Source organism: Mirounga angustirostris, unplaced genomic scaffold (assembly GCF_029215605.1).
Source record: "Mirounga angustirostris isolate CCGP_5_RB_7025 unplaced genomic scaffold, mMirAng1.0.hap1 SCAF_4, whole genome shotgun sequence".
In the NCBI taxonomy this organism is placed as follows: Eukaryota; Metazoa; Chordata; class Mammalia; order Carnivora; family Phocidae; genus Mirounga; species Mirounga angustirostris.
The window spans coordinates 173,977,202-174,001,376 of NW_026991712.1; the positions used below are offsets into that span (position 1 = coordinate 173,977,202).

The 24,175-nt window shown below is 53.2% G+C and overlaps 2 long non-coding RNA genes across 6 annotated transcripts in view; both read right to left on the bottom strand.

Annotated features, from left to right (window-relative positions):
* Positions 1 to 9,577, bottom strand: part of LOC135364015 (uncharacterized) — a 42,675-nt gene extending 33,098 nt beyond the window's left edge. Inside the window, exons 1-2 of the long non-coding RNA XR_010410443.1 lie at positions 9,416 to 9,577; positions 8,721 to 8,920 (exon numbers count right to left, since the gene is read on the bottom strand). This is a non-coding gene — a long non-coding RNA (uncharacterized LOC135364015). The remainder of the gene's footprint in view (positions 1 to 8,720; positions 8,921 to 9,415) is intronic.
* Positions 9,578 to 18,613: 9,036 nt separating this feature from the next.
* The window catches only part of LOC135364219 (uncharacterized), a 55,570-nt gene continuing 50,008 nt past the window's right edge, over positions 18,614 to 24,175 (bottom strand). For 4 of the 5 annotated variants that reach the window (XR_010411066.1, XR_010411068.1, XR_010411069.1 and 1 more), the window contains one exon: positions 18,614 to 18,980. This is a non-coding gene — a long non-coding RNA (uncharacterized LOC135364219). The remainder of the gene's footprint in view (positions 18,981 to 24,175) is intronic. The other variant, XR_010411067.1, reaches the window with a different exon arrangement.

A 24,175-nucleotide genomic window follows, 5' to 3' on the forward strand; every position in this document is an offset into this window, starting at 1 on the left:
AGTGAGGCTAGGCCTAACGACCAGTTTGTGAAGTCCTGAGCATTGAACAAGCAGCTCGAGGGGGCCAGTGCAAGCTGCCTCCAGCTCCGTCCCTGATTTTGTGTGTCCCACTGCTCTGCTTCTGCCTGAGCCCTTCCCTCTGCCTGGAAGGCCTTTCCAGCACCCCTGTCCTCTTGGCAAATTCCCACCGTTTCCTCAATAATACAATTCTCTGTGAAGACACCAGGTAAGGTTCATAGAATTTCATGACTCTGTGAGGTAGATGTTTGTGGACTCATTTTTCAGATGAGAAAACTAAGGCTTGGCAAAGTCTACCTGTTGAATGGTGATCGTCGTGGGTGGGGATGGACCGTGCCCAGGAACTGCTTTCCACAGAGATCAGGTAGGCAGATGCCTTCCTGGCTTGCTTTGAAGAACGCATTGCATTTTGCATTTGCATTTGCATTTTCCCCTCTTACGCCTTTGACTCAAGCATTTGGCCTCCATTCTTCTGGGTTAAGCACTGGACATAAGAAGCTGGGGGAGGCCCCTGGGATAGACCAGGAGAGCCCTGCAGACCCTGGATGGGACTGAGAAGCCAGTGGAGCCCTGGGACCCACTGCCAAGACCTGACAGCAGAGCGGGAGGGGAGGGCTGTGCACAGGGAGGTGCTGACCTGCGCGCCAGCCTGGGGGAGAAGCTTCTGGAGGAATGTAAGCTATGAGGAAGGAGGGGCAGGCAGGCCCAGGCAGTCAGTCACAGCACGCCCCCCTGGGGAAAGTGATGGGGGAGGGGGACAAAAGCCAGAGAAGACCCTGCCAGGGCCAGGGCCTTGGCCTTGGCAGCCGCCCTGGAAGAAACATCCCCAGACCCATTCATCATGGGGGCTGCTGGGGACCCTGGCCAACGCTGAGGGGAGAGGCACACCCAGTGGACCCAGGGCTGCCCAGCAAGGGTAGATCTGCCCTCCTTGGTCTCTGCTGAGGTGGGGGGTGGCACTGGGAAGCCAGCGGGGTGCAGCAGACACAGCTGGCTTCGACCCCGGCCCGATCACTTCCTGGATGTGTGACCTCGAACGTGGTACCTCCCGGCCTCGGCTTCCCCCTCTGTAAGCCACCTCTCAGAGTCCTGGTGGAACACACAGGTCATATCCAAAGGGTCCAGCCCACGGCAGAGGATAATCACAACCACAGTAAGAATCATAGCAGCCAGCTTCTATAGAGAGCTAGGTGCGGCACCATGTGGGGACTTCACTCAGGTCCACAGCCTCACGGGGACCCTAGGAGGCCCTATCCCAACACACCGAGGCACGGAGGTCACACGGCCTGGCAGCAAGGCAGCTGGAAGTCCAGCCCTGACCCAGGCTCTGTGCCCCCCTCCACCCAGCAGTCTCCCCAACGATAGAAATGTCCCATTGCTGAGTCCTCAACCCTGAGCATAGGGGCTCGAAGACAACAGGACTCGGTGACTGTGGAATGAACAGATGTACCCCCCGCAAATGTGATCCCTGGTGCCCACATTATTAGACCCTTGCCCCAAAGACCCTCGAGACTTGGGACCAAGTTTGTTTGGGACTCCCATGCAGCAGCCAGGCCTCCTTTTGCCAACACAGACCTAGCCTTTTGCCCCCAAACCCAGCCATGGATTGAGGTGCTGTGCAACCTTGGGCAGTTCTCATTCCTTCTCTGGGCCTTGCTTGTGGGTGTGGCGGTGGAAAATTTAGACGGGGTGGGAGCTCCAGGGGCTACAGTTGGAGAAAGAACCAGAGGTGGGTGAAGGGACTTTCTGCCTGACAGGGCCTCAGACCTGAGCAATGCGTCACTCCCTGACACCACCTAGCAGTTTCTATGTCATCATTACAAAACCCAGAGATGACCCAAGAGTGCCCCCAGCCCCTGGGGGACAGCAGGAAGCTGGCTGAGTAAAGACAGCCCATGAGAGGGGGAGGAAAGGACCGCAGGGAGCAGGAATGAGCAGGGGGACAGCCTGCCCCCCTGCCACAGGGCCCAGCCCTACGTGCATAAAACACTCACTGGCTCCTGCATTCAGAGTCAGGCCTGGAGAACCCCTTCTAAGGTCCACTAAGCCGTCTCTCCTTCCCATACTTCCTTCCAAGGACTGGGACCCCAGAAGCTCTCACACTGTGCTGCTTGGGGCCTTGGGGGTCCTCACAGATGCCTTAGGGTCTGCCAATGAGGAGCAAGTGGGGGCCCAAGAGATAAAACAGCCATTGAGCTCTTCTGGGACCAAGTCTACCATTAGCTGCTCTCTATGTTGAAATCTGTTGTACAGTTTCACTTGGAGAAAGAAATCTGTGCCCCAGATTCTAAAAGCCACCAGACTGGGCTCATATGAATCTCTCCAGGCATGGAAGAGACCACCTTCCTGATTAAATACCCCTGGCTTATAATCAGTGCCTCCATGCCCCAAAATGCACACACATAATTTGAGGCTTTTTATTCCTCTCTGCTTATTCAGGGAGCATCTATGAGCCAGGCACAAGGCATGTGGCCCTTTGCACATTTTGTCCCATTTCCACTTTTGTTCTAGCCTCCCGGCAGGACAGGTATATATTCCTCCCCATCTACTGATGAGGAAACTGAGCCGCTCAGAAAGGTGAGGTAACTTACCCAGGGTCACACAGCAAGGAAAGAGCAAAGCTGAGACTAGAACCCAGGTCTGTCCTACTCCAAATTTGTGTTCCATCTGCCAGGTGACAGTCTGTGGCCTTTGGGGGCTACACATGCTTCCTGGATCCTCCATCATGTACACGTGGCAAGCGCTCTTAACTGCGGTCCCTTGGGAGGCAAAGAGCCATCTCGACAGAGGTGACGATGATGATGGTATTGAAGGATGGGGGGATGGGGGGCAATTCTCAGTGCAGCCAGGGCCTGGAACAGCTGTGCCAGGGATAGAGTAACTAGAAAGAAACGGACTCAAGTCAAGGGGGCCTGGGCTCCTTCCCACACTAACATTCACACGTTCCAGCTGTGTGGCCTCAGGCAGGACAATTCCCCTCTCTGAACCTCAGTTTCCTTGAGTATACAGGAGGTGAGGATGTCCATCTCTTAGCACTGACACCAGGGTTCAGGGAAACCCACCATGCAGAGGGCCTGGTCCCCAAGTCGGCGCTCAGGGATGGCTTTCTGTCTCTACCTCCTCACCAGGATGTGAGTCCCGGACAAACTTTGTCTAAGCAAGTGGCTTCTCCGAGCACCAAGATAACAGAGAGGGAACCCAGTGCCTGCGACACCGTAGCCCTGCTCAGCTTCTCAAGGCTGCTCAGCAAAGACCCAGTGGGTGTCCTCAGCCCGAACCAGGCCCATGTCCCCAGCAGGTGGCCTGGTGGGAGAGCCAGCCACAGAGCCCCCGCTAGCACTGGGACGGGAGAGAAGGGGCTCTAGGGTTACCAGCAGCCAATCTGTGAGTCCACCATGACTCTGACAGAGGCTCAGGCTATCTCTGGGAGCTGCCCCAGAGCTGGAGGGTCCTGAGCCCGGCATGGGAAAGGGGGGTGCCGATGACCACAGGAGCCAGCCTGCCCTGCCTGTCCCACAAAAACTGGTCACGGCAGAGCAACTACCAGAAATGCATCCCCTTTGGAGAAAGGGAGTGACTTTGGAAGGCGGTCGTCTCTGGACCGCCAGGGCCTAGGACTGTGTGTAGCACCCAAGAGGGCTCAGGTTTATGATGCATGAACGACGGACAGAAGGATGATAAATGGAGAGAGATGCATGGATGCAAGGATGCCTGGACAGACAGATGATCAGATGGATTTCGATTCTGAAAAGCCAAGTTATGAACATTTCTGCAGCAGGGGCTGCCACTGCCCCACCTGTGGCCCTTCAGGAACTCACCATCCTGTGAGTTTCTCAACACCTGTGACCCTGCCTCCCCAGCCACAGGAACTTGCTGGGCCAGAAGGGCCTGGAACAGCCTTCGGCCAGACCAATGGGAGTAGTGGAACAAGCAACCCAGCCCCTCACCCCCTCGCTCCTCGGAGGGACAACTGAGGCATGCTCTACACTCTCCCAGAGGTCCTCAGTGGGACCAAAACCCAACTGCCCACAGCGCCTACCTGCTTTTTGACATGCCTTCTGTTGGCTTCTTTCCCTTCCTCTCTCACTTCCCGACTTGTCTACCTATACTTCTGGAAGTCACCTCCCAGGTAAACTGTTTTCACTCAAATCCTTGACTTGGGGGTCTACTTCTGAGAGACCCAACGTAACAACCATTTCTGCCGCTTGCCTATTCTAGGACTTTGGACAAGTCATTTGATTTTCTGTGCCTCAGTTTCTTCATCTGTAAATGGGGATGATTACATCACATTCACAGCAGACCCATGTGGTTGGCACTGGGCAGGGTGTGCCATGTGACCCACGTGCTGGGCACTGAGGGCCCAGAAGGAAGAGCAGCATAATCCCTCCCTGGGGGGACTCATCAAAGACCGTGGAGATGGGGGGTCCGAGTCCAGGCCATGGGGTTGGAAGACCCAGAATTGAACCCCGATGCTACACAGCTTCACTGAGCACTCCTGGGCAAGCTACATAACCTCTCTATGCCTCGGTTTACCTTTCTGTTAGGTGGCAATAACAGAACCCATCTCATGGGGCTCCTGTGGAAAGAAAGTAAGATCATGCAAGAGAAGTAGCCAGTGCGGGGCCTGACACACAGCACTCAACCAAGGGAAGGCCCGCCATTGTCCTTTACTACGCCATTCGTAAAGCAAAGCAAAATGTATTGCTAAGAGAGAGGGAGAGAGTTGGTGCCCTGGAGTTCAGAGAGGAAAGGAGTCAGGTGGCCCAAGAGTGAGGCTGAGATGAAGAAAGCCTCTCAGGCCTCGAGCTGGACCCCTATGAGGGTGTCGTGAGCCCCGAGGAAGACAGGGTAAGGCCCTCCACCATTTGCCCACATGTAGCTGCCCCGCCCTCCTTTCCCCGGCCCACCCCACCCTTGCTCCCACCACCTTCCTGGAGGGCCACTGGGTTCCCTGGCCTTGCACGTGCCCTTCCCCCGACCTAGAGCTGACAGAAGCTCGTGAGTACCACCCTCAGTGAGCCCGGAAGAGGCAGAGGGCGCTGGACCAGCTGCATCGTGCTTCCCTCAAGGCTTGGTTAAAACGCATTGTCCTGGGCCTTGGACCCTCAGATTCTGCTTCGGTAGGTTTGAGATGGGGCCCAGCAAGATTGGGGAATGACTTATTGGGTCCCTGGCACACTCTCTGTTACCCATGGGAAAAGCGAGGCCCAGAGAGCCATGGTGTTTAATACCCAGTCCTGGCTCACCAAGCTTCGCCTCCCCTTCTGGATAAGCCCTGCCCAATGGGGCATCAACATAGCCCCCTGGGGTCCTGCTTCAGGAGGAGGCGTATCTGGCAGCCCCCTGCCCCCGTCTAGGGGGGTACAGAGCTCTGTGAGAGGCCGCCAGGCGTGCGGCCCCAAGACGCCTCCCAGAGGCTCTGCCAGCATTTGGCAGGTGGCAAGGGCCGGGGTGCAGAGGCGGAGAGGGCCTGCCTTGAGTATTTAAATATTTGCTTTCTTACAGAATGGCATTCTTTGGAATATTAGCCAATTTGTATAGAATTAGTCAGTGCCTGCCCCTCACTCCCCACCACGGAAGATTCCAGGGAGGAGTGTACCTGCACGCGGACGCCCTGGCAAGCCCCAGCACACGGTCCCCGCCTGCCTGAAACAGGGAGAGGAGGAGGAGGGCAGCCACTAAGCAGGCGGGGACCCAGATGCCCCGCGGGCAACCCGAGCCCTACACAAACCAGGAGTTGCAGCTGCCAGAAACCTTCTCTGGAGAAGCAGGGTGAGGCCACAGGTGCCCTGGCTGAACTAGCTCAGGGCCAGCCCTGGGACTGATGTCCCCATGGACCAGCCCAGAGGCCACTGGGAAGGAACACAGGAAACGCCAAATTCTCTGCCAGATTTCCAGAAAAAGCCCTGGAGGTTATACTAGGGCTAAATTCAAATCCCAACACTGCCTTTTTTAACTTGTTGTGTGACCTTGGACAAGACACCTCTCTGGACCTCACTTTCCCTCTTATAAAATGGAAACTGCAGCCGTGTAAGCGGATGTGCTCCTGGACACCACGAAGCGGCACGCACAAACTGACGGTCAAGGCAGTATTACCTGGGTCTGGGCACACCAGCCTTGTTCCCTCGGTCTAGAATAATGTGCTTGTGTCGATTCAATCAATAAGCACTTGCTGAGCACCTATTGGGTGATTTTGAGGAAGTTATTCCTGCTTTTGGGGACTCAGTATCTCCACTTATAAAACGGGCAGGTTAGAGCCTCTGATGTTCCTTCTCTGTAGAGAAAACACCATGTTTTGTTTCTATGACAACCATTGGCACAAAATTCTCTTACTACTAAAAGAAAAGGTGAAGAACAAGGAATTATTGAGAGGACAATCTTTTTTTTTTAATATTTTATTTATTTATTTGACAGAGAGAGAGACACAGCAAGAGAGGGAACATAAGCAGGGGGAGTGAGAGAGGGAGAAGCAGGCTTCCTGCCAAGCAGGGAGCCCGATGCGGGGCTCGATCCCAGGACCCTGGGATCACGACCTGAGCCGAAGGCAGACGCTTAACGACTGAGCTACCCAGGCGCCCCGAGAGGACAATCTTAAGCAAAAGGAATGCATGTCTAAGAGCAAGATTTAGGCACGAAGAATTTCAGTGTAGTGTACGACTAACAGTGAAATCCAAGGCCCGCAAGGATTCGTATCCTGCATGCCTATCCTTTGTGCCAGAAGCCAACACCCCCGGCTGGGGTAGACTACCACTTAAAAGCTGCAGGGCCTTGGCCAGATGATCAAACCTCTACACCCCTGGTCTCCTCACCTATAAAAAGGGGGTAACACTACTGATTTCATGGGGGAGATTTTAGCGTTAAGGGAGACTACCTGATACTAAAATTGAGCAGGCTCACCACCCCGCCAGGTTTTCTCCTTCACTCTTCCTTAATTAATCACCCTTTTCATGTCCATTCATTCACTCAGCACATATGCACTGAGAACCCACAGTGCATTGGGCATTATTCTGGAAGTAGGAATTGCCAGGAGTGCAGCAGACAATTGGGCTCTCAGGGCTCTCCCATCCCAGTGGGAGGAGACAGACCAAGGAAAGGCAACAAATGAGACCAAGTCGAAGGGTGATATGACAGTGTGACTATGGGGCCTAGGGGAAGGTCTCTTGGGGGAGGTGCCATTTGAGCTGAGGCCTGAGTAACAAGCAAGAACAGCCATGTGAGGATTAGGGGAGAAACAGTCCAAGCAGAGGGAAAGCCTGTGCAAAGGCCCTGAGGCAGGAATCTACTTGGTGAGTTTTAGGAACAGAAAGGCTGCAGCTTATCAGTGGGTGATGAGCTTAAAGCAGAAGGGACCTTGAAGCCCATGGCCCCCAGGCAGGTCACCATTCTCTCCAGCATCCCTTCACCCATTTCTTTGATGGCACAACAAGGCCCAGAACCCAGTGCGCAGAGACGACGTTTCCTTCAAGGAAGCAGGCCAATCAGTATGGATTCTCTCATGGCCATTTTAATTTTTCCTGAACCTGTGAAAGCCATCAAGTCTTTTTTCTCCAAGGGTGAGGAGCACTATCTGGGGAGGGGTGATCCTGATGAGTTCCCTCCTAGGAGCAGGGAGGCTGTGGGCAGGAATGTGGGCCCCTCCCGGAGCCTTTCAGGCCAAAGTCAGATCTTGAAAAGGCTCAGCCCCACGGGTGGGTATTAGACAGGCTACAGGGAAGGCCTGGGATTATGGCAAATCCCTCAGGCACAAAGCCAAGCAGGGCTCCCCCTGCCCTCACTGGTGCCCTGGGAAGCCCCCTCAGCTGACCCCAACCCCGGCTGGGGGCTGAGCCTTTGTCCCCTCCTGTCCATCAGCACAGAAGACCATGGAGGTAAGGCCCTGGGGAGTGGGAGTTCCCACCACAGACACCCCACTCCCTTCCCCCCGCAACCCTGCATCCCGAATGCTGGCCTTTGCTGCTCTGGCTGCTGGGAGGTTGCCAGGCCTGCAGCCTCCCCCCCAGTACACACCATACAGTCAGATAGGACTCCTGATGTGCCTGGTTCACCCTGCGCCCTACACATGTCCCATTCCAAACTGGTAGCTTTTTTTTTTTTTAACTTTTTACTGTGGTCTAATATACAAAAACATGTATAGCCATGAAAGTACAGTTCGATCGGATTTCAAAAGCTGAATACCTCCATGTAAGCAGCACCCAGATGGAGAAATCTAAGCAGCCCCCAAGAAACCCAATCTTCAAACCCCCTCCAGGTCACTGCACCCACCCCTGCCCGACAGTAACCATTATCTTGACTTCTTTCACTGTAGATTAGTATTGCCTGTTTTTGTACTTTGTCTGAATGGGGTCACATAGTACGTGCTCTCTTTGGCCTGACTTCTTTCACTCGTCGTGTCTGCAAAAGTCATCCACAGTGTCGCCCATAGTGATGGTTCCCTCCTTCACATTACTGTATAGTATTCTATCATGCAAATATACCATCGTCTGCTACTGATGGGTGGTAGAGCAACTACCACCAAAATGAGTGTACGAATTAGCAGTTGCTGCATAACAAATTACCCCCCAACCGAGCAGCTGGAAGGAACAGTAAACATCTCTTATCTCAGTTTCTATGGGTCGGAAATTCAAAAGCAGTTTGGCTGAGGGATTCTGGCTGAGCGTCTCTCACTAGCTATCAGTCTAGGTGTCCGGGAGGGTTGCACTCACCTGAAGGCTCGACTGGCGCCGGGAGATCTGCTTCCAAAACGGCACACTCACGTGGCTGTTGGCGGGAGGCCTCAGTCCCCACGGGATGCCTTGAGTATCCTCACGACATGGCAGCTGGCTTCCTCCAGAACGAGTGCTGTGGAACAGGGCGAGCAGGTTGCCGCGATGCCCACACTCAGGGAGAACAGAATTAAACACCTCTTGAAAGGAGAAATACCAAAGAATGTATGAGCATATCTTAAAGCCACCATAATAGGCAACAACTCCTTTCTGCACCGAGTTCAGTCTCCTCATTCCCGGGGAAGGAAGCCAATATTCCCCCTCCCTATCCACTGCCTACCTCCCCCTGCTCAGTCAGCACCTGGGAGAGCCAGCTTCTGGTGTCGACTTGGTCAAGAGCCTCTCTGAGCCCCAGGTTCCTCCGTGAAAAACAGATGACAGCAGTGCCCACTTTGGGGCCATTCAGGAGACTGAATTCCATCCAGAGAAGTCCCCTTATCCCTGAATTCCATTCCCTTGTGGCACTTGTTTTATAATTCTTGGTGTGAAACCAAGCCAAAGGCTTTTAGAAGGTTCCAAATAAGTCAGGCAAATCTTACAGAAACCTCGTCATCTCCCCCTCCTTCTCCAGGGGCAGGAGTGCAGACTGAGATGCTCACTGACTCCACCCATTATCGTGCTTCCGGTCAACTCACCTGCTGTGGAGCTGAGACCCCCAGTATGCGAGTCCCGTGCCCCCCTCGGGACTCTGCTCATGCCCACATGCCAGCCTGACCATCCCCCACTCAGTTCGCCCCCTCCAATGCCATGCCCGGCACGACGCAGATGTTACCGATGGTTGCAAAATCGCCCTCACAGGGCTAACCTACTGACAGAGAAGACAAACGCAAACAACTCAGTTATCGCTTCATGTTGTGAGAATCCCTTCAATGACCATGACAGCTTAACCCAGGGCCCCTGGTCTTGCCAAGGAAGGGAGGGCACCTGATGCCAGGCTCTGGGGGGTGAAGCCTGGGGAGGCGAGCCTGGCGTCCAGGAAAGCCCTAGTGGCTGAATTCAGACAATGAGAGTCATCAATCATAGGGCCACCTGGGGTTGGAAGAGTGGCAGGGCCCAGACCCCAACGGTGTCAGTTCAGGGGCTTGGGCTCTATCCTGAGAGCAGCGGCAGCGACTGCAGAGTTTTGAGCCAAGGAATAACATGATCCATTGTGTGTGTTTGTTTGTTTGTTTTAAGATTTTTTTTTTATTTATTTATTTGAGAGAGAGAATGAGAGACAGAGAGCATGAGAGGGAGGAGGGTCAGAGGGAGAAGCAGACTCCCCGCTGAGCCGGGAGCCCGATGCGGGACTCGATCCCAGGACTCCAGGATCATGACCTGAGCCGAAGGCAGTCGCTTAACCAACTGAGCCACCCAGGCGCCCGTATTGTGTGTTTTTAAATATGCGAGGAACACAGTCTTCAGTGTGTTCCTGGTGGCATTCTGAATCCTGGTCATCCCTGCCCAGCCAAGGAGCCATGCACTCCAAAAGAACCTGTTTCTTGACCATTTCCTGGCTGTGTGACTTGAGGCAGGTTGCTTGCCTACTCTGTGCCTCGGTTTCCCCAGCAGGTAAGATCAACCCTCCAGGGTTTCAGGGTGACAGATGAGGGAAGGACACCGAGCACCTGCTTCGGTGCCTGGCATCATGGATGATGTCTTGGCAGCACCCCCACCCCCACTGTCTCCCCTGGCCCATCCCCAGAGGCTCCAGGGCACCTTAATGGGTTACTCTTCCCCCCACCTTGCCAGTGCCTTGGCAAGGTGGCTCCCATGCCCTTCCTGCACCCCTCACCCTATTGGTCTTCCTGGGCCACCCACCCTCTTCATCCAACTCTACGAGACTGACAGAAACAGGATACAATGTGAATTTCAACCAGTTGACTCCAAACACATCTGCCAAGCTGTGGAAGGAGGTCATTACTGTAAACAGAGTCCTCACCCTGGCCGCAGTGTGGCTACTTACCATTGCTATCGTGCTTTAGGGGCGCTGGTTGGTGCTGGGCACTGTGCAAGCACTTTCTATATATATTTATATATATGATCACCTTTATTCTCACAATAACCTGGAGACCAGGGTACTATTTAACGCCATCTTTCAGGTGAAGAAACTGAGGCTTAGGGAGACAAATCATTTGCTCAAAGTTCACATAATGAGACTCAAGTCCAGGTTCATCTGCTTTAAAGCATCAATCTCTCACGCACACGCACACGCACACGCACACACGGGTTCATCTGCGCAGCCACTGCCACCAGCACTTCCTTACGCCGCTATTTGATCAAACGCTTACTATGTGCCTGATTTCACGGAAGCCCCACCACAGCCCTGTAAGGAAGACACTGTGTCACTGCCATTTTGCAGATGGAGAAAGTAAGTCCCCAAGGGGTGGAGTCACTTGCCCAAGGTCACTGCGCAGATCGGGTGTTTGCATCAGGTCCTTCCGACTGTACTAGGAGACTGCTTGTGGAGATCGCTCCCTCAGCCGAGGCCACGCCGCCAGGAGCCTTCGCACACCTCCACAGCTATGCCACCTGGAGCTCGGCGTCCAAGAGTGGGGTCCATCAGCATCTCCCCTCCATGTCTTACGGTGGGACCCCCAAGGCTCTGGACTTGGTTGACCCAGCCTTACCCTACCTGGCCTCTGGGGCTCTCACTGCCCGTGAGGCCCCCACCCTCAGGTTCCCGGGCCCCAGGCTCTTCTTTTCTTCTTTCACTCTGAGCCAAGCAGGTTAAAAACACGCCAAAAATGAGCCCCCTCTCGCTTTAGTGCACTCACATAATGTGTGGCAGGGAAGGCTGCATTAATCGCTCGGGACCCACATTTTTCAGTGACATTAATCTCTAGCCGGAAAAGCCTCTCTGGACGGTTCTTTTCAGTCTGAAGGCACTTAACGTTGGCCAGGGGAGCACAAGGGGCCTGCCTGGAATTCCTCTCTAACTCCCAAACACCACACCCACCAACCCAGCCTGGCCAGCTTCCCTGCTTATGGTGGGGTGGGTGAGATGCCTGCAGGGGATGCGGGGGACAGAGGGAGGGCAGGGTGGCGAGTGAGCCATGGGTGTGCTCTGGTGTGTATGCACGAAGGTAAGAAGGGCTGAGTTTCAGCCATGCTTGTTCTGTGAGCAGGGCATCTGCATTCACACCCCCACATCTGCTCGCTCAGAGACGTGATCCGTATATGTGTGCGCCGGGACATGCATACCAGTGACGGAGACACCTGGGTGTAAACGTGTGTGTGTGTGTGTGTGTGATTGAAAGTATGCGCAAGAGCTCCAGTCAAGGGCAAGCACGGGTGCCCATTAAAAAATGTGTGCAAGGAAAATGCAACCATGCACATAAGTCGAGCTGTGTGTGACACTCTTCAGGTCTACGTGTGACTTCTGTGTGCACACGTTGTCGTGAGCAAGATGTGTGCAAGAGTGTGTTTGTGGAGCATGCCAGCGAACATGAGCTGGCAAGGGTCCATCTGACTCAGGGTGCGCCAGTGTCGGGGAGGTGGTGGTCAGGTCTGCGGTGGGCCAGCCAGACCGGGTGCCCCTCACGGAGGCACACAGTGCATTCTGACACGCACTGCTTAAGCACTCACCGCATGCTGCTGGTCATCGTGTCCGGCAGGAAGGAGACAGTGCTGAATACGGGTGTGGTGTCTTGGAGCCCAGGGGGACTCTTTCCTGGAGCTGCCTGCACATCTTTCCTCAACTCCACCGTCAGCAACTTTCTGCTGGTAGCTTGAAATTGACAATGGGGAAGAATTTACACCATGGAAATTGACAAACGCCAGAGCAGGCCTTTCTTGACCCGGAGAGCCCGTTGTTAAACTTCTGTAGCACACCACTAAAGAAGACGCTGTGCGTCCCCAATCTAATAGGATCCCATGTGTGCTGTTCTTGTACATGAATGAGCATGTGTGTGTGTGTGTGTCCCTATGCACCCCAAAGTAGCTCCAAAGCTGTGCGGGACCAGCATACAAAATGAGCGAATATTCAGAGAAGAGGGAGAAAGAGGAAGACCCAGGAAGCTTGAAGGACACCAGTTTGCCACGCTCCGGTGGATGGATCTCTTTCTATCCCATGGGCTATTTGTGAAATTCTCCAAAAACAATCACCAAGGAAAAAAACTTTAATCCATAAACATGAAAACTGCCACGATCCTCTCTCAACACTGAACACTGTCACACCAAACTGGCAGGGTCACTAGGCTGTAAATGATGACTCCCGGGTTCTGGTCTGGCTCCAGAACCCACGCTCATTGCCATACTGGCCACAAGTAAGTAAAGAAGGCAGAAGGACTGACCAGAGAGGTAGGAGGGAAACGGGAGCATGCTGGGCCACCCCAGCCAAAAGGAGAAGGAGTTTTGAGAAGCAAAGGACCTGCAAGAGAAGTCCTTTCCCCCCATTTTACACAGGAGGACCCAGAGACTGGGAAGTCAGTGTCACACAGCTAGTCCAGGTTCAAAACCAAGAAGGTCTCAGGCCAGAACACCCAGAAGAGGGCTGGGGCAAGAAAGAGGACTCCAGACTCTTCTTCTTAGCTTCCCAAAGCTCTAAACCACAGGCCCAAGTTCTCTGGTCTCCTCTGACCTTGGTTACCAGCCCAGCTGCCCAGTCACACTGACCATGACCCATAGCCAGGCAGGACCCAAGCTCAGGAGGCCTCTTTGGGAACATCAGCCCCAGCCAGCTCCCAGGGAGCTGAGCACCAAGGGAGCCAGGTGGCCCTGAGGAGAGGCCACTGAAACCCCCATTCCCAGGCAGCCCCACTCTCCTCGGCCGCCATTGATCTCCCTGGTGGGATGACATCAAGGGATGTTTTTAATAAGAGGGCAGGAGGCCTTGGGAGCTGACCGGGCTGAGGCAGTGCCGGGCAATTAATCACCCGGTTGAGAAGCCACAGCCATGGGTAACTGGATCCCTGGAGAGCTGTCAGGCACACCCTGCCTTTCATCTCTGCCCATGGCCACTCTGCGTGGGCTCCCCGTGCATCTTCATTAACTCTGGGCCCCAGGGAACCAGGCGGTGGTGGTGGTGGGGGGTGTCTGTCTATCTATGTGTGGACCCTCTGAGTGTGCATGAATGCACACATACATGTGTATTGATGCACAAATGCACACATGCACAGCTGTGTGTCACTGCGTGTGTGCGCATGGTTCCCTGTCAACGCGCGCGAGACAAACCAGGGCACTGGCTTTGGAATCAAACAGATCTGGCTTCAAGTTTATGGCCCACCTCTTTCTAGCTGGGTCACCCTGAGCAAGTTACTTATCTTTTATGAACCTCCATCTTGTCATCTGTAAACTGAGGATCATAAGAGTGACAATAACTACCACACATGCTTGCGGGGATCAAGTAATGCTATTCATATAGAAGCATCTGGAACTTAGTACATGTTTACTAACCATGCATTCTTATCCCTCTTACACATGGATGGGTGTACACATCCGAGTGGTAGGCAGGATTCTAAGAATGATCCCCAATAACCCTTGCATAATCTACCCCCCTTTGAGTGGAGGTAGAGCCTGGAGATACGGTGAAATATCACGCCCATGATTATGTTCCATCCTATAGCAAAAGGGAGATGACCCAAATAGCCAAATCTAATCAGATGAACCCTTTAAAAGCTGAGTTTGCTCCAGCTGCTAGGCAGAAGTCAGAGCCATTTGAGTCATAAGAGGGACTAACCCAGGAAGCAAACTTTTCTGGTGCTGAGTTGGAGGGGGACCCCCATGAGTGACTCCTAGGAGCTAAGAGTGACCCCCATCCATAGCCAGCAAGAAGATGAGGGTCTCAGTCCTACAGCTGCAAGAATTCTTGCAAAAACTGAATTTAGCCAAAAACCTGAATGAGCACAAAAATTGATTTTCTCAAGAGCCTCTAGATAGAAACCCAGCCCAGCTGACACCTTGATTTCAGCCTTATGAGTCTAGAGGAGAGAAGCCAACCGAGCCCGTGCCGACCTCTGACTGCTCCGGTCAAGATGCCACTAGTAGGATTTTGTCAGCTCTGGGAGGAGCATCCTTGGAGATTCCCCAGGGGCCCTGGTAACTCACAGTGACACACACATGTCTGCTTTGGGCTCTGGGGAACACCTGCTCTAGTTTCCAGTCCAAAGCTGTCAGGGACAGAGAGGACAAAAAGTGAGGTATAGAGCAGGCGGAGAGGCCTCAGTTTGCTCATCTAAACGATGGGAACCTCATCACAAGGATAGCTTGATTGAACAAAGAGTGAGCAAAAGCACTTTGGTGGGTTGGAAGAGCTGTCCAGCAGCAGGAGAGATGGTGGCCCATCCCTTGAGTCAGCAGTCAGGCTCAGGCCTGCTGGTCAACCTCAACCTATACCAGGGCACCTTGCCCCGGCTGGCTCCCCCTCCCCCACTCCTCTCCGCCACTCAGCTGAGAGTTCCATGTCCCCAAATCTTTTCAGTCACCTCCTCCCCACTGCCCGTCTGGTCCAGTGTCTGAGTCTTCCCTGGAGGACCACACGGCCTCCTCCCAGCATCCCTGACTCTAGCCTCAGCCCCTCAAACTCAACCACCACTCCCCTGCTCCCAGCCTGGGCAGCGCTCCTAGTGTTCTTGAGGTAAAGCCTAAACTTCCCTCTGAAGATGAAGAATCATTTTCATTTTGCCAAAACAAGAAAAAATAATGCTTTAATTTTTATTTCCCTGATTCTAGTAAGTTCAAGCAGCTTTGCATACATTTATTCCCCTATTCCCTTCCTAGCCAGCTAAGTCCTACTCATTTTTAAATTTAAGTATTGCAGTTTTAATTTTTTAATTTATTTTAATTTTTTAAAGATTTTATTCATTTACCTGAGAGAAAGAGAGTGAGCAAGAGAGAGTGCAAGCGGGGGAAATGGCAGAGAGAGGGAGAAGCAGACTCCCCACTAAACAGGGAGCCCAATGCAGGGCTCGATCCCAGGACCCTGGGATCATGACCTGAGCTGAAGGCAGACACTTAACCAACTGAGCCACCCAGGAGCCCAGTATTCCAGTTTTTTAAAAAGTTCCGCTTGCACATGGGACCAAATTCAAAAGGTATAACAAGGCAAACACAAGAGGGTCAGCTTCCCTCCAGCTGCTGTCCCCAGCTGTCCAGTTCACGGCTCCACAGAAGCTGCTCCCACTAGCTTTTGGTGTGTGTGTCCAGATTTATTCTAGACATATACCAGCAAATAAGTACACACGTTCTTTTTTATACAGCTAATCGTATATCATACCTAATTGATTTCAGCTATGTCCCTCTTGGAACATAGAGTTGCCTCCTTTCTTGTCAATGGCTGCATAAGGTTCCACTGGAGCAGAATGATATAACCCCTCTCCTCCTGGTAGGCTTGTAGGCTGCTTCCTACCTCTTGCTATCAGAAACAACAGGTCACTGAAATGTCATTCACACACATGCGTTAAGTTTATTTCTGAGAAACGCTCCTAGCAGATCGCTGGGTCAGAGGCAAAGACATTGCCAAGTTGCTTTCCGGGGGTGGGGAGGGCAGGCGGGGGGGTTGGTGACACAATTTGCATTTCTACCAGCATTTTATGAGCACTCTGGTTTCTCTGTACACTCGCTAAGCCAGTGATTTATCCAATTTCATAATTTTCCTCTGATGAGTGAAAAATGACATCACACTATAGTTTTATTATGTAGGTTTCTCATTTTGAGTAGGGTTGACCGTCTTTTCATGGTCTTCTCTAAGACCATGGCTTTCCTTCTCTGTGAATGGTCTGTTCATACACTTCACCTATTTTTTATTGAGTTGTCAGCCCTTTATTATTGATTTACAAGAGCTCTTCATAGATGAAGGAAATGAGCCCCAGAGAAATTTAAACAATGACTTAAATCACTTAAGTAGTTCCTTAAATGTTGGCCCTTGTGAAACCATCTGGGCCTAGTGATTTTTGGGGGAGTAAGTATCCCTGTTTCTTCTATGATTATTGGTCCGTTTAGATTTTTGTACCTAAATGTACTTCTAGGTACATTTTTATAGCTTATATTTTCTTTAAGAATTACGTATTTCAGGGGCGCCTGGGTGGGCTCAGTCAGTGAGCATCCAACTCTTGGTTTCGGCTCAGGTCATGATCTCAGGGTCTTGAGATCGAGCCCCATGTCAGGCTCCACACTTGGCAAGGTCTGCTTGAGATTCTCTCTCCCTCTCCCTCTGCCCCTCCCCCTGCTCTCTCTGTCAAATAAACAAAAAAATAAATAAATAAAAAGAATTATCCATTTCATCCAAGTTCTTAAGTATATTTGCTTATTCTGTTGATTTCCTCTGAAATTGGGGTTATTCCCCAATAACCATTTCTCATTTTATGAATTTATGCTTTTTCCTTTTTATCTGGATTAGATTACCTAACATCTATTTTACTTGGCTTTTGAAAACATAATCTTTATTAGTTCTAGTATTTTCCTGACTTCTACTTCATTCACATCCACTTTTATCTTTATAAATTTTTCCTTGTGATTTCTTTAGCTTTATTTTATTGCCATATTCCAAACTTCTTGGGTTGGGTACTTAATTTATAGAACTTCCAATCCTTATAATTTATTAATAAAAGTATTTAGAGCTAAGAACTTTTCTCTTACTATAATTATCTCAGCTTTCTGGACTTCTGTAATCTGTTCTCATTTCCTTTTTGATGTGAGAGATGTTTAAGAGAGAGTAGGGGAAACTTACCTCTTGTCAATTTCTTATATTAAATTGTGAACAGTGACCATTATTAGGAGTAATGATAGAATTAGTTTATTTTTATTCCTTTCTCTTCCCCTCCCTGACCCAAATTTATTGTTTTACATTTCTTAATGTTGACCTTATCTGTAATGTAATTATATCTATCACCTTATTTTTCATATTTAAATTATGTCTTCTGCCCTCTGGTTACAAAAGATGAGGAAATCTGGATATTTGTGTTACTTTGCACCTTTTTTTCCCCCTTTCCCTCCCAGTATGCGTCTGTTACATAATTTCGACACAGTCTCATTTGATTCTCCGTGTTTCACTGTTCCATAATCATGACCCTCACCTTGGTTTTAGTCTTAGACTTGGAGGCAGATGAATTCAATTCCCCATCAGTCTACAGTCCTTCTGCCATCGTGTTTCCTTGCCAAGTTCATCTTTAAGAAGGTCATCATGAACATTTATTTCCTGAGTTCTCATATATTAAAAAACCAGGATTGATTTCTGGAGAGCCCAGCTTGAGAAGGGCTGGTGGAGTCCGACAGCCTGATCATACAGATGGGGAAGCCAAGACCAGCAATAGGAGCCATGGCCCAAGTCACCAGGCCAGTGCCAGGGACCAAGCCGGGACAAGAACCTGCACAGCCTGCCGCCCTGGCAGGGGCCTTCCCCTCCAGCCTGCTCTCACCCTCTCTCCTCCTGCTTTCTTGAGTAGGGGACAGAAAGGTAGGTCGGGTCCCCTGCCTTGCTGCACACTTTTCCTCTAGTCCCCTGGAATCTCACCTGGGACTCGTGGGAAATGACAGGCAGGAGCATTCTTACCCACACCACCAGCCCCCCCCCACAAAGGATTAGCAGCCATGGCTGGGCCCCTGGTGGCACAACCTCCCAGGAGAGGGGAAAAGTGTGAGCTCATCCTTACCGCCGCCGCCACCACCAGGCAGAATGGGTGGGGCAAGGGGCTCCACCTGTTCCCGATAATCTCTCTAATCCAGCCCATAATTATTCTTTATTAACGGAGGCCGCTGCCTTCGTTACGCGCTGAAAGGAAAGGAGAGCGTCAGGAGTGAAGACACGAGGATCAAAAGCCGGTCACATTTTCCAAAAGGGTTTATTTGCCACGACCAAAATAACCTCACCAGGGGACAGCCGAGTTCCTGTCTCGCCCCATCCTGGTGCCCAGCGTGGGAGCTCCAGGCCCCCAGGCCTCCCGGGCAGGCCCAGAAGTCCCTGCCTGACTCCACGGCCCACCAGTCCTCCTTCATTCACACACCCCCTTGTACTGGGCTTTGCAGATACACAGTAAATAACCTGCAGCCCTGGCCTCCCCAGGCTCTGCAGCCACCAAGGGAAGGGACATGTGCCACTGTGATTACCAAGCAGGCTGCTAAGTGCCACACGGGGGAGGATAGGTGGCTGCGGAACCCGGGCAGGTCCTGAGGCCAGCCTCGGGAATATGGGTGGGAGAAGCCTTCCCGGAGAGAGACACGCTGGAACCCCGTTTTAAAGTGCAGCTAGAAGTTCCTCAGTGCACACGGTAAGCAAAGGCCATCCTGTGGAAGGAAAGACAAGCTAAGACAAAGTTGAACTGCAATTTGGTGTAGCCAGAGTGAAGGTTGGAGAGGGACAAAGGTCTGACTGGGGCTGCAGGGAGGCAGGGCCAGGCCACAAAGGACCTGTGCGTACTAGGGAGTCATTAAAGGTTTTAGGCAGGGAGGTGATAACGGTCAGATTGTGCTTTAGGAAGATCCTTCTAGCTGCAGAGTAGAGACTGGATTGGGGGATGCTGCAGGCTGCAGGATGTCCCTGGGGACACTTGTAAGGGCCCACATGAGAAATGTGAAGTTTGGAACCCGAGAAGTAACAACAGGGTAGAGAAAGGAGGTGGAATGAGGGCATCAGGCAATGGGGACACGATTCGTCTGACCCTAGTGGCCATGTTGTACATCGGGGCCATGGTCAGAAGGGATCAAAATGGTTCCTAGGCCTTTTGTGTCCTCAACCCTGTCACCACCACCCTACATTCAGCCTAGCACTCGATCTGCGGGGGAACCAGAGGCCTGGAGCCACACTCCCCACCCAGAGGCCCTCACAAACTGGGAAGATGAGGTATAGGGACTGGGGACCATGAAGCTCAAACTCCTGGCTCTCTGGCCCTCCAGCCCACCCGCCCTCTTCTACAGACAAGCCCCATTCACTGTTTGCTCAGTGTTCTTCCCAACCTGCCCATCCTGACCCACATCCTGTCCACGCCCAGGTCCCACTGAATAGGCCAGCGTGCAGACCCCCTGCCCAGAAACCCCGTCCCCCAGACAGCAATGGCTGCTGCCTGCCTTCCTGTCTCCCTGCCTCTCTGCCTCCTTCACCTTTCCTGCCTCCATCACGGACGGTCGTCGTCTGCATTCCCTCTGTCTTGGTGTGAGTCCCACCTGCAGCTTGGGGCCCTCTCTCTCTGGTCCTCCCTGCTGGTTTCTCTGTTCCCCTCCATCCCTCCTTTCTCACTCCACACCTAACCCCTCCCAGGACTCACACAACTCAGGACCCCATCATTCGAACCAACACTGGGCACTGAGTGTGAGCCAGGCCCCGGGCTTGGCTCTGGGCATCGCAGAGATGGACGGGAGAATGCAGCTCTGGCCCTCGCCATCCCCTGCCGCTCCCACTCCCGCAGACAAGAGGGGGCAGCGCCAGCCAGAAGCAGTGCTAGAAGGGAGACCAGAGAGGTCAGATCGGTGTGCACTGGGCTCTGTGAGGCGGCCATCCCATCCGAGCCCCAACACTTCATTCCAGCAGCCAGCAAAGGGGTTGGTGCTGGGGACCAGGGTCAGAGATGAGGGCAACCCACATTCTGCCCTCCAGGAGTTCACGGCCTGGTCAGGGACATGGAAACTGTGGCCATATGAATGCCCCCCAGGGGCTCTGCAGTACCATCTCAGGTGGGAGATTGCAGGAGCCTGGGATGACACAAGCGGTGGTCTGAAATCAGGAAGGCTGGGCCCAATCCACCCCGCTGGCCTCGGCAAGCCACCCACTTCTTCGATCCTCAGCTGCAGCATCCGGTCAATGGGTGTATCATAGTTTCCCAAGGTTAATACATGTAAAATAAACAATATACGGGCCAAAGTATACAAAAGTGGCTTAGCAAAGAGCCAGGGGTGAGTACACACTCAATAAATCACACTCATTATAGTTTTCATTGTTACCATTCCATTTGGGCTGTGGAGTTGTAGTAAAAGCCATTTCTGGTCCCAGTCGTGCCACCATCTGGCCGTGTAACCCTGAGTTCCCTCCCTCGCCCTGCCACTGTTGCTGCTGAAAGGGGAATTCAGATGAAGCTTCCTGCCGGTCCTGACCGCTGAGATCTAAAGGGAAGGCCTGCCTCCTGATTTCCTCTCTCCTGTTGCCCCATTACCTTCACTCTGGCCACTTCGGCTCCTTGCGCTTCCTCAAGCTCCCCAGCCATGCTCTGGCCTTGAAGCTTTTGCACCTGCTGCCCCCTCTGCCCAGAACCAACTCCTGCCCGCCTGCCCACCTGCATGGCTCGCTGTCCTACAAACGTGTCCACCTCCTCGGGGGGCCTTTCCTGACTGTTCTCATCACTCACTCCCTGACCGGCTCCATCTTCCTTCCATCACAATGATCCAAACCGGACGTGTATGATTTATTGACTTCCCCCCCCTTGTGAGACGGGACAGAGTCTGTCTGGTCCACAGCTGTCCCCCGTGTAGATGCCCGGCCACACTTGGAGCTCAACACACGAATAAGGACTAGGGTGCACCTGAAGTTCTGGAGAAGCAGTGCAGGTGGGGAGGGGGGGTGAGAATTCTCCAGAATCCCCTGGATGCCAGCTCCCGGCAGCCCCAACACTCCGGGACTCACCCGCTGAGCCTTCTCACAGCCTGGAAAAGCACAAAGCTCTCTCCATCCCTGCCGGGCACATGCCCCCTGCCCTTGGGGTCATGGACCTGAGACCACCACCCCTGGCCCCAGAGCCCTCAGATGTTTCCAGGTCGGGCAGGGGAGGAGGCGGTAGCAGACTCTGGGCCCCGTCCTTTGTCCCGGGCCCCAGCAGAATTTCATTCCAAGGTTCAAAGCGCCTTTGCCCCTTCCCAGATAAAAGGCCGCTCAGCCAGAGAGAAGAACTGGTTAACAGAGGACAGGAGGGGGGCCCTGGACAGCGGGCCCACCACGGCCCTCTGCCCGCACCCTCGGCAGTGAATGCTCTCAGCCCTCTGCCGCCGTTCCAGCCCGCTGCCCCACAAGAAAAGCCCATTAATTTAACTCTAATAGGATTTTCAATTTGTCACAATCCTTGGAGATCCTGGGGAGGTAGTGCCGGGGGGCGGGGGGGGGGGATGCATATCAAGTCTGTGTTAAAGGAAATTCTTGCAGGGAGACTGGGCTGGCCCCTAGACAATTCCCTACCACCCCAGGGCCTTCAGGCCAGCCACAGCCCCTCCTGGCCTCAGTTTCCTCCGTGGAAAGCAAGTTAATAAAACCTACTTCGAAAGGCAGCTCCAAGGATTAAGTGAGATTAGGAAGGCATAACATCCAGCAAAGGCTGCCTGGCCGGTAGTAGGCGCTCTGTAGCTGTTGCCCTCTCCCAGATCTGCCCACCCCCCGGGGCTACGCCAGCTGGAGATGTGCCCCCTGCACCCCCTCCCTTCCCGCCCCACCCAGCCGCTGTGTCTCCAGGTCCAGTGACAGTTTCAGCCAAACACCCCTGGCGGGGGGGGGGGGGGGGAGGTGTCTGGGAGCCCGTGGCCTTTTCATCCTCAGCGGGATCAGCGTCCTGAATTCCTCGTTGTTCGAGGAGAGCCGAGGATTTGGAGCTTCCAAACACAGCGGCCCAATCGGAGGGCCCCAGCCCGTGCCAACCAGCTGCGTCTCGGTTACAGCTAAGAACACAGCACACCAGCTGCCTGAGCCCTGCTCTCCGGGCGAATTCCTCCTGGATCAGGAGATGCCAGACAGCGGGGACTGCGTCTGTGTCGCCCCTGGCCGTGGGCTCAGCTCGGCACTTCCCCTGGTCTGAAAGTGAGGGGCACCCTGGCGCGGGGACGGGTCTGGGGCTCGGGGCTGGGGGGCGGGGGGGGGATATATCTGTTGGTGCAGCTGACGAGACACTGAGGTGGCCATGGGGAAATCGCTGCCCTCCAGGGCTCCCAAAGCCAGCGGACAAGCGCACCTGGCCGGGCCCCACGCCTGGCTCAGAGCCACGCACCCTGGGTTCACTGCTGCGGCCGCCACCAAGAAGAGAGAGGTGGGGAAGGAGGATGCAGGAGCCCGCCCCCCCCCCCCCCCGAAGCCCTCATGACCAGACTGGACAGGCCTGGGACCGGGGTGCTGCAGTCAGCACCGCCTGCAGCCCCTGTTTGCTTTTGCCTCCGTCCAGGCCCCAACCATAATTTATAGCATCTCGATTCCTCCGCAGCCCATGGTCCCAAGCCAGACGGAGATGGGAAGGAGACATCAGGGAGACAAAACTGAGGATGGTTTCAATTACTCTATATTTCAGTCGCCACAGACCTACTCAGGTGCGAAGAGAACCATATATCTTGTGAATAAAAGAAACAGAAGAGGCACACTGATATTTGCCCTCATTTTAATGGTCATGGGAGAAAGCCTGGTGGGGACCCCACACATGGGAATGGTAGTGAGCCTTCCCTCACCAAGCCAGTGCGAATGAATGTTTGTAGGTTCTCCAACCCAGGACAAAATGCTGGGTGGATGCCAGAGAGAGGATTCTAGAAGGGAACGCCATCCAAGTGCCATGGTGGGAGGACTGTGGGAAGTCACTGGGGGTTCCGGGTCGGATTCTGGAAGGGGCTGAGCAAGAGAGGCGGCCTACCGGTTACAGGGGGAGTGAAGTGCTGCCTGTGCAGCAGATGAACAAGGCAGGGGAAGGATCCCTCACCCCGGGGCTCAGGTGGCCCCACAAACTTTTCAGAATATCTTTGCTTAGGCCTGGGTCCCCTCCTTGGCTTGAGCTGTACACAAGTGGGAAGTGGGGCCCCAGGGAGTCTGTTGCCACTGACTCCCTGGGGCCCCACATGCCAGGAAACAGAAGGATAATGTCACCATAGACAAGAGTCCCCAGAGCCCCCACCCCCAGGCAGGATTCAGAGTGCCCACCCACCACGCCTCACTCCTCTGCAGGGGCTCCCCAAATTGCCAGCTATCACAACAAGAATGACTCCCAGGGACCCACCCAGCTTCCAACTGCACTCCTGTTTTGCTGTGTGAGCCTAGGTGAGTTGCTCACTCTCTCTGTGCTTTTCATTCACTGGGTGAAAAATGTGAAGGAGGAAGAGGATTAAGAAAGATTTGCCTATAGGGCGCCTGGGTGGCTCAGTTGGTTAAGCGACTGCCTTCAGCTCAGGTCATGATCCTGGAGTCCCTGGATCGAGTTCCGCATCGGGCTCCCTGCTCGGCGGGGAGTCTGCTTCTCCCTCTGACCCTCCCCCCTCTCATGTGCTCTCTCTCTCCTCTCATCCTCTCTCTCAAATAAATAAATAAATAAATAAATAAATAAATAAATAAATAAATAAAATCTTTAAATAAAAAAAAAGAAAGATTTGCCTATAGAGGTGAGTGCCCTTTAGAAAAAAGCTTGGTGAGCCATATTCAGGATGATGAGAAAAGTCTATCCCTATAATGAAGAAATGGTGGTATTTATGTCATTAGAAAGGATTTTAAGGAGGGATAAAGCTACGGATTGAGAGTGTGAGATCTATCTTTCCTTCCC